Here is an 8,188-nt window from a genome sequence, read left to right on the forward strand (position 1 = left end):
CCATATTAGAAATGGACTGGCTCCATTCATGTTATGCCACACTAAATTGTAGAACCTGAAGAGTCACTTTTTCTTTTCCGAATGAACCAGTCTTAGAATGGGAGGGGCATTCTTTAGCACCTAGAGGGAACTTTATATCTTATCTCAAAGCCCATAAACTTATCTCAAAAGGGTGTTTGTACCATCTTATCTGGGTTAAAGATTCTAATACCGAAAGTCCTTGTTTTTTATCTGTCCCGATAATAAATGAGTTCCTAGAAGTCTTTCTAGATGATCTCCCAGGAATACCAGCTGATAGGGAGATAGATTTTGGCACTGATTTACTGCCAGATACATGTCCTATCTCTATTCCTCCTATAGAATGGCTCCAGTAGACTTGAAAGAGTTGAAAGAGTAGCTAGCAAATCTCCTAGATAAAGGTTTTATCCATCCTAGTTTTTCTTCCTAGGGTGCACCTATACTCTTCGTGCGAAATAAAGATGGTTCCCTTCATATGTGCATAGATTACCTCCAGTTGAATAAGGTCACTATTGAAAATAAATATCCTCTTCCTAGGATTGATGATTTTTTTTACCAATTTCAGGGTGCTAAATGTTTTTCAAAGATAGACCTTCATTTGGGATATCATCAGTTGAAGATTAGGGAGTTAGATATTCCCAAAATAGTGTTCCAAACCAGATACGGTCATTATGAATTCTTAGTCATGTCCTTCGGGTTGACTAACGCCCCTGCAGCCTTCATGGATCTACTGAATAGGGTCTTTCATCCGTTTTTGGATCTGTTTGTCATAGTATTCATTGATGACATCTTGGTTTATTCTAAGATTGAGGAGAACCATGCCAATCACCTCTGAATTATTCTTCAGACTCTCAGAGATCATAAGTTGTATGCAAAATTCTCCAAATATAAATTATGGCTAAGTGTTATTGCTTTCTTGGGGCATATTGTGTCTAGTGACGGTATTAGGATGGATCCTAAAAAGATTGAGGCAATGAGAAAATGGCCCAGACCCACAACTCCAACTGACATTCAGAGCTTCTTGGGTTTGCCAGGGTATTACAGAAGATTCATAAAAAGCTTTTCTTCCATAGCTGCTCCACTTACTAAGTTGACCTAGAAAAAGGTGAATTTTGTGTGGTCTGACTCCTGTGAGAGTAGTTTTGAGAATTTAAAAGACAAATTGACTACAATACCTGTTCTGACTCTTCTGGAAGGTACAGAGGGTTTTGTTATCTACTGTGATGCGTCCTGTGTGGGACTTGGGTGTGTACTTATGCAGCACGGTAAGGTGATGGCTTATGCATCCAGGCAGTTGAAAGTGCATGAGCGAAATTACCCCACCCATGACTTGGAGTTAGCGGTTGTGGTATTTGCACTTAAAATCTGGTGGCATTATCTTTATGGGGTGCATGTTGATATTTCCACTGACCATAGGAGTTTGCAGTATGTTTTCTCGCAGAAAAAATTGAACCTCAAGCAAAGGTGTTGGATAGAATTGCTAAAGGATTATGAAATGAGCCTGCAATATCATCCGAGCAAGGTAAATATGGTAGCCGATGCCCTTAGCAGGTTTTCATGGGCAGCTTTCTCATGTTGAAGAAGGGAAAAGAGGGATGGTAAAGGATATTTACCGACTTGCAAATCTTGGAGTGCGACTCTTAGATTTCGAAGATGGAGGGGTAGTTATTCACGAGATAGCTAAATCATTCCTTTGTACGAAAGTTAAAGAGAAGCAGATCAAAGATCTCATTATGATACAGATCAAGAAAGATGTGGGTCAACAAAAGGTGATGTCCTTTAAAATTGGTGTTGATGGTATTTTGAGATATCAGGGTAGATTGTATGTGCTAGATGTAGATGGTCTGCGGAAGAGAACTCTTGACAAAGCTCACACTTCGAGGTATGTTATTCACCCAGTCTCTACCAAGATGTATCATGATCTGAAAACCATTTATACAGATCAAGAAAGATATGGGTCAACAGAAGGTGATGTCCTTTGAAATTGGTGGTGATGGTATTTGTGTGCCAGATGTAGATGGTCTACGGAAGAGAATCCTTGACAAAGATCATACTTCGAGGTATTTTGTTTACCCAGGCTCTACTAAGATGTATCATGATCTGAAAACCATTTATTGGTGGAATAATATGAAGTGCGATGTGGCTAACTATGTTGCCAAGTGTTTGAACTATCAACAAGTTAAGGTAGAGCATATAAGGACTGGTGGTACTTCCCAAGAGATTGCTTTGCCTTTATGGAAATGGGAAATGATCAATATGGATTTCATTATAAGACTTTTGAGGTCCCAAAACCAGTATGATTCTATTTGGGTAATTGTTGATCGGCTGACAAAGTCAGCTCACTTTCTTCCTGTAAGGACCAACTTTTTAGGAGATGATTATACCAACCTATACATTGAGGAGATATTCTATTTGCATGGGGCACCTATATCCATCATATCTGACAGAGGTACGAAATTCTCTTTATAGCTTTGGAGGTTTTTTTAGAAGGGTTTAGTACCCAAGTGAACCTAAGTACTGCTTTCCACCCTCATACTGATGGGCAAGCTGAGCGCACCATTTATACCCTTGAGGATATGTCGAGGGCTTGTGTAATTGACTTCAAAGGTAGCTGGGTAGATCACTTGCCGTTAATAGAGTTCACTTATAATAACAGCTACCATGCCAATATTAAGATGGCTCCATTTGAAGCTTTGTATGGGAGAAGATGTAGATTACCAATATGGTGGTATGAAGTGGGTGAGACTAAGTTTTTTGGGTCGGATCTTGTTCATCAGGTGATGGAGGACGTGAAAATTATTAGAAAATGACTTAAAATAGCCCAGAGTAGACAAATATCCCATGCTGATGTTAGGAGAAGAGACTTAAAGTTTGAGGTTGGTGATTGGGTATTTCTCAAAGTCTCCCCTGTGAAGGGAGTTATGCAATTCGGGAAGAAAGGTAAGCTGAGTCCTCGCTATATAGGGCCATACCAGATTTTAAGAAGGATAAGTAGGATTGTGTATGAGTTAGAGTTGCCTACAAGTTTGGGTTCTGTTCATCTGGTATTTCACATATCCATGTTGAAGAATATATTGGATACCATTCATTAGTGTTGCCTGTAGAGGAGGTCAAAGTGACAGGCTCTTTATCCTATGAAATAGAGCCTGTGGCAGTCTTGGATCGCCAAGTTAGAAAATTGAGGAGCAAAGAAATAGCCTTAGTGAAAGTGTTGTGGAAAAATCAGAAAGCTAAGGAAGCAACTTGGGAATCAGAAAATGACATGAGAGATAGATACCAGACTTATTTGATCCGGTGAATGGCAAAATGGAAGGTACAATCTTTGTCTTATTCTTTTATGGCCTTAGTATACTTTAAATCGTGCTTGTCCGTGTTCCGCATCATCATTTAGGGTCGAATGATCCCAAGAGGGGATAATGTAACACCCTGCAAAATCGTTCATGCGTTAGCTCGTGGTAATATGCTCTTAGAGTTAAATGACTAGAATAGTGTCAAAGAGGCTTAGTCTCATTTTTGACTTCCAAAATGAGTAAAGTTTAAAACATATATATAATTTCCCTAATTTCGAATTTTTATCATGTGAGAAATTAAATGAGATTTCCGTCGATATAAGATTCTCCCAAATCCGATATCCGGGAAAGAAGTTATGGCTATTTAAGTCCTAATCATAAAACACCATCATTTTGGTGCTTGGCTCATCGCGGAGTGGGTCTACTTAGCAATTGTCAAATTCCAGTAGCCTAGCGTGATTGTGGCGCGTTGCGCTGAAGCTCCAGGTCCCAACCAGTGGGACAACATGATGGCTCCGCGTCGCGGTGACCCTAAGAATCCCATTCGTCAATTTCCAGTGAGCCACCGCGATTGTGGTGCGTCGCGGTGGCCCATAAAATCGGGCTCCCAGTTATATTTTTATTCCATCTCATTAAGGGTATATTAGGTATTTTTCACCATCTTATCAGCTTAAACATGGGATTTTAATCCCAAATGACCTCATTATTTATATTTTCATCAAAAACCATCAAGAACACTCCTTAGGGTTTCAAACAAGAAAACCCAAACAACTCAAGATTCAACCATGGGTTCTTAAAATTGATTGAAGATTTGGAATCCCCAAGCCGTGGGCACCAAGAATCATCCTTTAATTTCCTAAATAGAGGTACGTGAGGTTTATCCTAAAAACTACATGGGCTTAAAACCATTAGAGCATGATTTTTAAGATTTTATGCATGAATTTCAAAGCAATTTTGGAAACTATGTTCTAAATTACGTACTCCGAATGTTTTAATGTTACTATTGTTTTGACCTTGTGGTCTTATCCCCCAAATTGATTTATATGTATACGTATATGTATGGGATTTGAGATTTAAAATGGTTTGAGAGCATAAATTATGAACTCCCTCTCCTATATTGGATTAAAGCTTATGGTTTTGTTGGAAAAGAGTTGAAATACATGTTTTATGATTTGAAAGATGTTTTCTCAATGTCCTTGTACTTGAATATGATTTCAACTTGTTGAGAGGGTGTTTCTTCATATAATTATGTGATGATAAAGAGAAAGAATTGCATGAGATTGAGACTTTTAACATGACCACCTTTGTTTACTGAATCATTGATAAAGAGAATTAACTGCATGGTTTTACATGAGTTTCTTGAAAGAATTGTTGATATGGTGGTCCTGAACTTCATGATTTGAAAACAGAGATATAAATTGCTATAAATGGCTCAGAGAATATGACTTGCAAGTCAATGGTATGACGATATCATAAATGTGTATATGCCATGACAGTGTTAAAGATTTTAGAGTATGTTTTCAGAGCATGCATGTTTAAAGAACTAAAAATGAGCATAAAGAGGGTTAGGTGGTTACCCGAATAAGGCATGAGTTCAAGAAACTCTTAGCCTAAAATCATTTTGCCGATACGGGTATATTATTATTGTACGCTGGCGACGGCCGTGTGGCGTTGTAGATTTAGAGACTCCGACCCTTGCGGCGCACTTGGGTTGAGGGCTTGGCTGCCGAGTTAATGGAAGATCCTATATAGCCCATGGGATTACAGATTGTAGGGTACACCACCTAACGCAGAAGTAATACAAAGAGTATCACAGATTTCAAATATTTTCGCAGAGTCTTTTAAAATGCCCATGTGATTTTTTACTATATGATATGTTTATGAACTGCTTTAAATTGCTCTCATATATGTTGAATATAAATAATTATTTTGGATTTGATCTGCATACCAATACATCTGTATTGACCCCTCTCCCCTACCTCTCAGGTTTTGAGGCTTAGTCTAGGGGTCCAGATAAGCAGTAGATAATTTAGACAGCAGACTAGATTGTGCAGTGGTGAGCCTTCTCTATTTCAGAAGGCCTGCCCCTTTCAGATTTTTTCATCTATTACAGTTTGGTCTACTGGGGTTCTTGTCCCAATTTTCAGATAATTGTTAGATTTTCATGTAGTAGAGATTTCACAGACTGTTCCAGATGTTGTTAGTGATTTTCGGATTTCATTCCTTATCATTTAACTTAATCCATATTATGACCATGTTTTTGTATCAGATTATATTTTCGCATCTTCTTTATTATGTGAATGTTGTGCATGATTACCAGATAGAGTAGGATGCTCGGGCCATCTTGGTTCGGGATTTTCGTCATGGCTAAGCCCTAGTTCGGGTCGTGACACAAACATATGCATGGTGTATTCTTCTGTAGATTTCTTCTTCTTGGGATACTTGGCATTTTGCAGTTCTTTCCTCTCTTCATCGTCAAGTGTTGCATATATATCCACCTTCTTCAGTGGCCCCTGAACTTTAACAACTTTTGGATAGGGAGGATTTGCAATTTTTTTTGTTTTCAGACTGGAGAGTATTTGGCTAATTTTTCTTTTCTTCCTCTTAATCGCCACTGTAGGAGTGTATGGCTCTCTCACCTTCTTAGATGGTATGACACCCCTCTTAGATTTTAATTCCTTGGCAGATTCAGTGATAGCCTCTAGTTATTTAAGTAGTTTATCATGTCTGTCCTTGAATACTTTGTATTTACAATGAGAATATAAGGGTGAAGATAGGCGAGAGGGACCACTGTAAGAGTGGGTGGGATCGGTATAAGGGAGAGAGAGACCTATGTAAGGGATGATTCAAACATATTTATTTTTTATTGAGCATCAACATGCTCATCATCACGACTAGAAGCAACATCAAGATGGATGCCACCAACATCAACAACTCCACCAGCAATACCCCCAGAAGAAGTACCCGGATCTATTGCAGTAGGTTGACCTTGCCTAACTGCTCTTCTTATGGTTGTTGCACCAGCCAATTCCTTATTTATTAACTCCATTGTTGGGTCTGTTTGTATCAACAAAACCTAGAGTAATAAAAAAATCATCCACAACTCGTGCTCAATAGGCACAATCCAAGGATGCACAACCTATGAGAAAAAAACAAACACATTTAAATCATATAATAATAATTTATAGTCAATTGGGTTACATGTTAACACAGTCAACTTATGAAACAGATGATCTTTCTGTCCCAACAGCTAATTTGTATGTCACAACAGATTAACAATATGTTACATTAGATTACTCATCTGTTGCATAATTTGCAGTAGATCGGTATTTTGTTGAGTAGGGTTCAGAGAACCAGAGCAATGGATGGTTAATCTGTTGTGAAATATAGATTATCTGTCATAATAGATTACCTATCTGTTGCACCAGTTGCAATAGACGGGTAATTGTTTACAACAGATGACCCATCTGCCGCAACAGATGACCCATCTATCGCAACAGATGGCACATCTATTTCAATATTATTCTTTGAGTTAAATTATTTTACTCGAAAGAAAACGTACTACATCATCCGAAGGGTTAAAGAGATCAGCCTCCTTAATTCTTATGTTGCTCTTTGCAGTCAACCACCTAAGGATCCTTGGATGAGAAACCTCATCCGGGTTATCCTTGATCTGCTTTCGAAAGAGAGGAATGGCTTTAAATGCCCAAGCCTAAAATATGTAAACAGGAAGCAACCAAAAAGATTCATAATAACTATTCAATATAAAATAATGGATGAGTAAAGAAATAGTAATTAAATTTACCATGAAAGCCCAAGGAAAGCCATATAATGTGATCAGCTTTGGGGATAACTTTGTTAGTAAATAGTTGACAGTCAAGTTGTAGCTGTCATATCCTCAAGGATAATTGTTGAATTTCTCAAAATCCTCAACAAGCACCAACAAATCATCTTCTATGACTTTCTTGAAGTCTCTTGTCAATATAACGGAATGGGCAAACCAAACCAAGCATAATTTCTCCCTGTACTGCTTTGGTATTGTTTTATCCTTGAGATCTTCTATCAAATCCACCGCTTTGTAGCTACCTCCAGTAATGTCCAACAACCCATCTATTTTTTCTTGCATTTGTTGGTTTTGGTGGGTGGTTTCTTGTACAATGCCTTCCTCTTATTTGATGGTGTGATGGTTTGTTTGTCCTACTTACCTTGGACCTTTTGCAGGGTGTTTCCTTAGTGAGGGGTTCTTTTGGATGATCACATCTCAAGACTATCACTATGGCAAACTCTTTCAAGCCAAAACAAACCGACATGCCACAGTAGTTGATCCTGCGCTTGAGAAGACCATATACCATGCTCATTTGGAAACGCGCAGTGTGGTCCTCAAGCAGCTCAAGAAAGCGTCCAAAGCAGCTCTTTTTAAAAAATTTGTCTATGTTTTCATTCTTCATAATATTCCTAAATTCATCCAAAGGTTTCCCCAATTGACATTTAAGTATAAGTTCACCAGTTAGTTCTGCAGGGTCATCTATCAGCATCGCAACTTGAAACCTGTCAATACGAATAGTTTTGACCGCCTCATGCTGAGATTTCGATCTTAATTCACGTCCCATTGGTGATGCATTATCATCATGTTGATCATCGTCCTCTTTCTCACTATCTACTTCTTCCTCTTTTTGTTTATCATCATGTTGATCAGCATCCTCTTTCTCACTTTCTACTTCTTCTTCTTCTTGTTCATCTTCTTCTTCTTCCTCATCACTTTTATTTTCCTCACCAACCTATATATACCCTTATCCACCTCCCTTTTCATAACTTTCCTTAGCTTTATTTTTTCTTGACTGAGATTGTTCAGGAAGTTCCTCCGAATCCATCTGTACTCT

Source organism: Capsicum annuum, chromosome 12 (genome assembly GCF_002878395.1).
Source record: "Capsicum annuum cultivar UCD-10X-F1 chromosome 12, UCD10Xv1.1, whole genome shotgun sequence".
Taxonomy (NCBI): domain Eukaryota; kingdom Viridiplantae; phylum Streptophyta; class Magnoliopsida; order Solanales; family Solanaceae; genus Capsicum; species Capsicum annuum.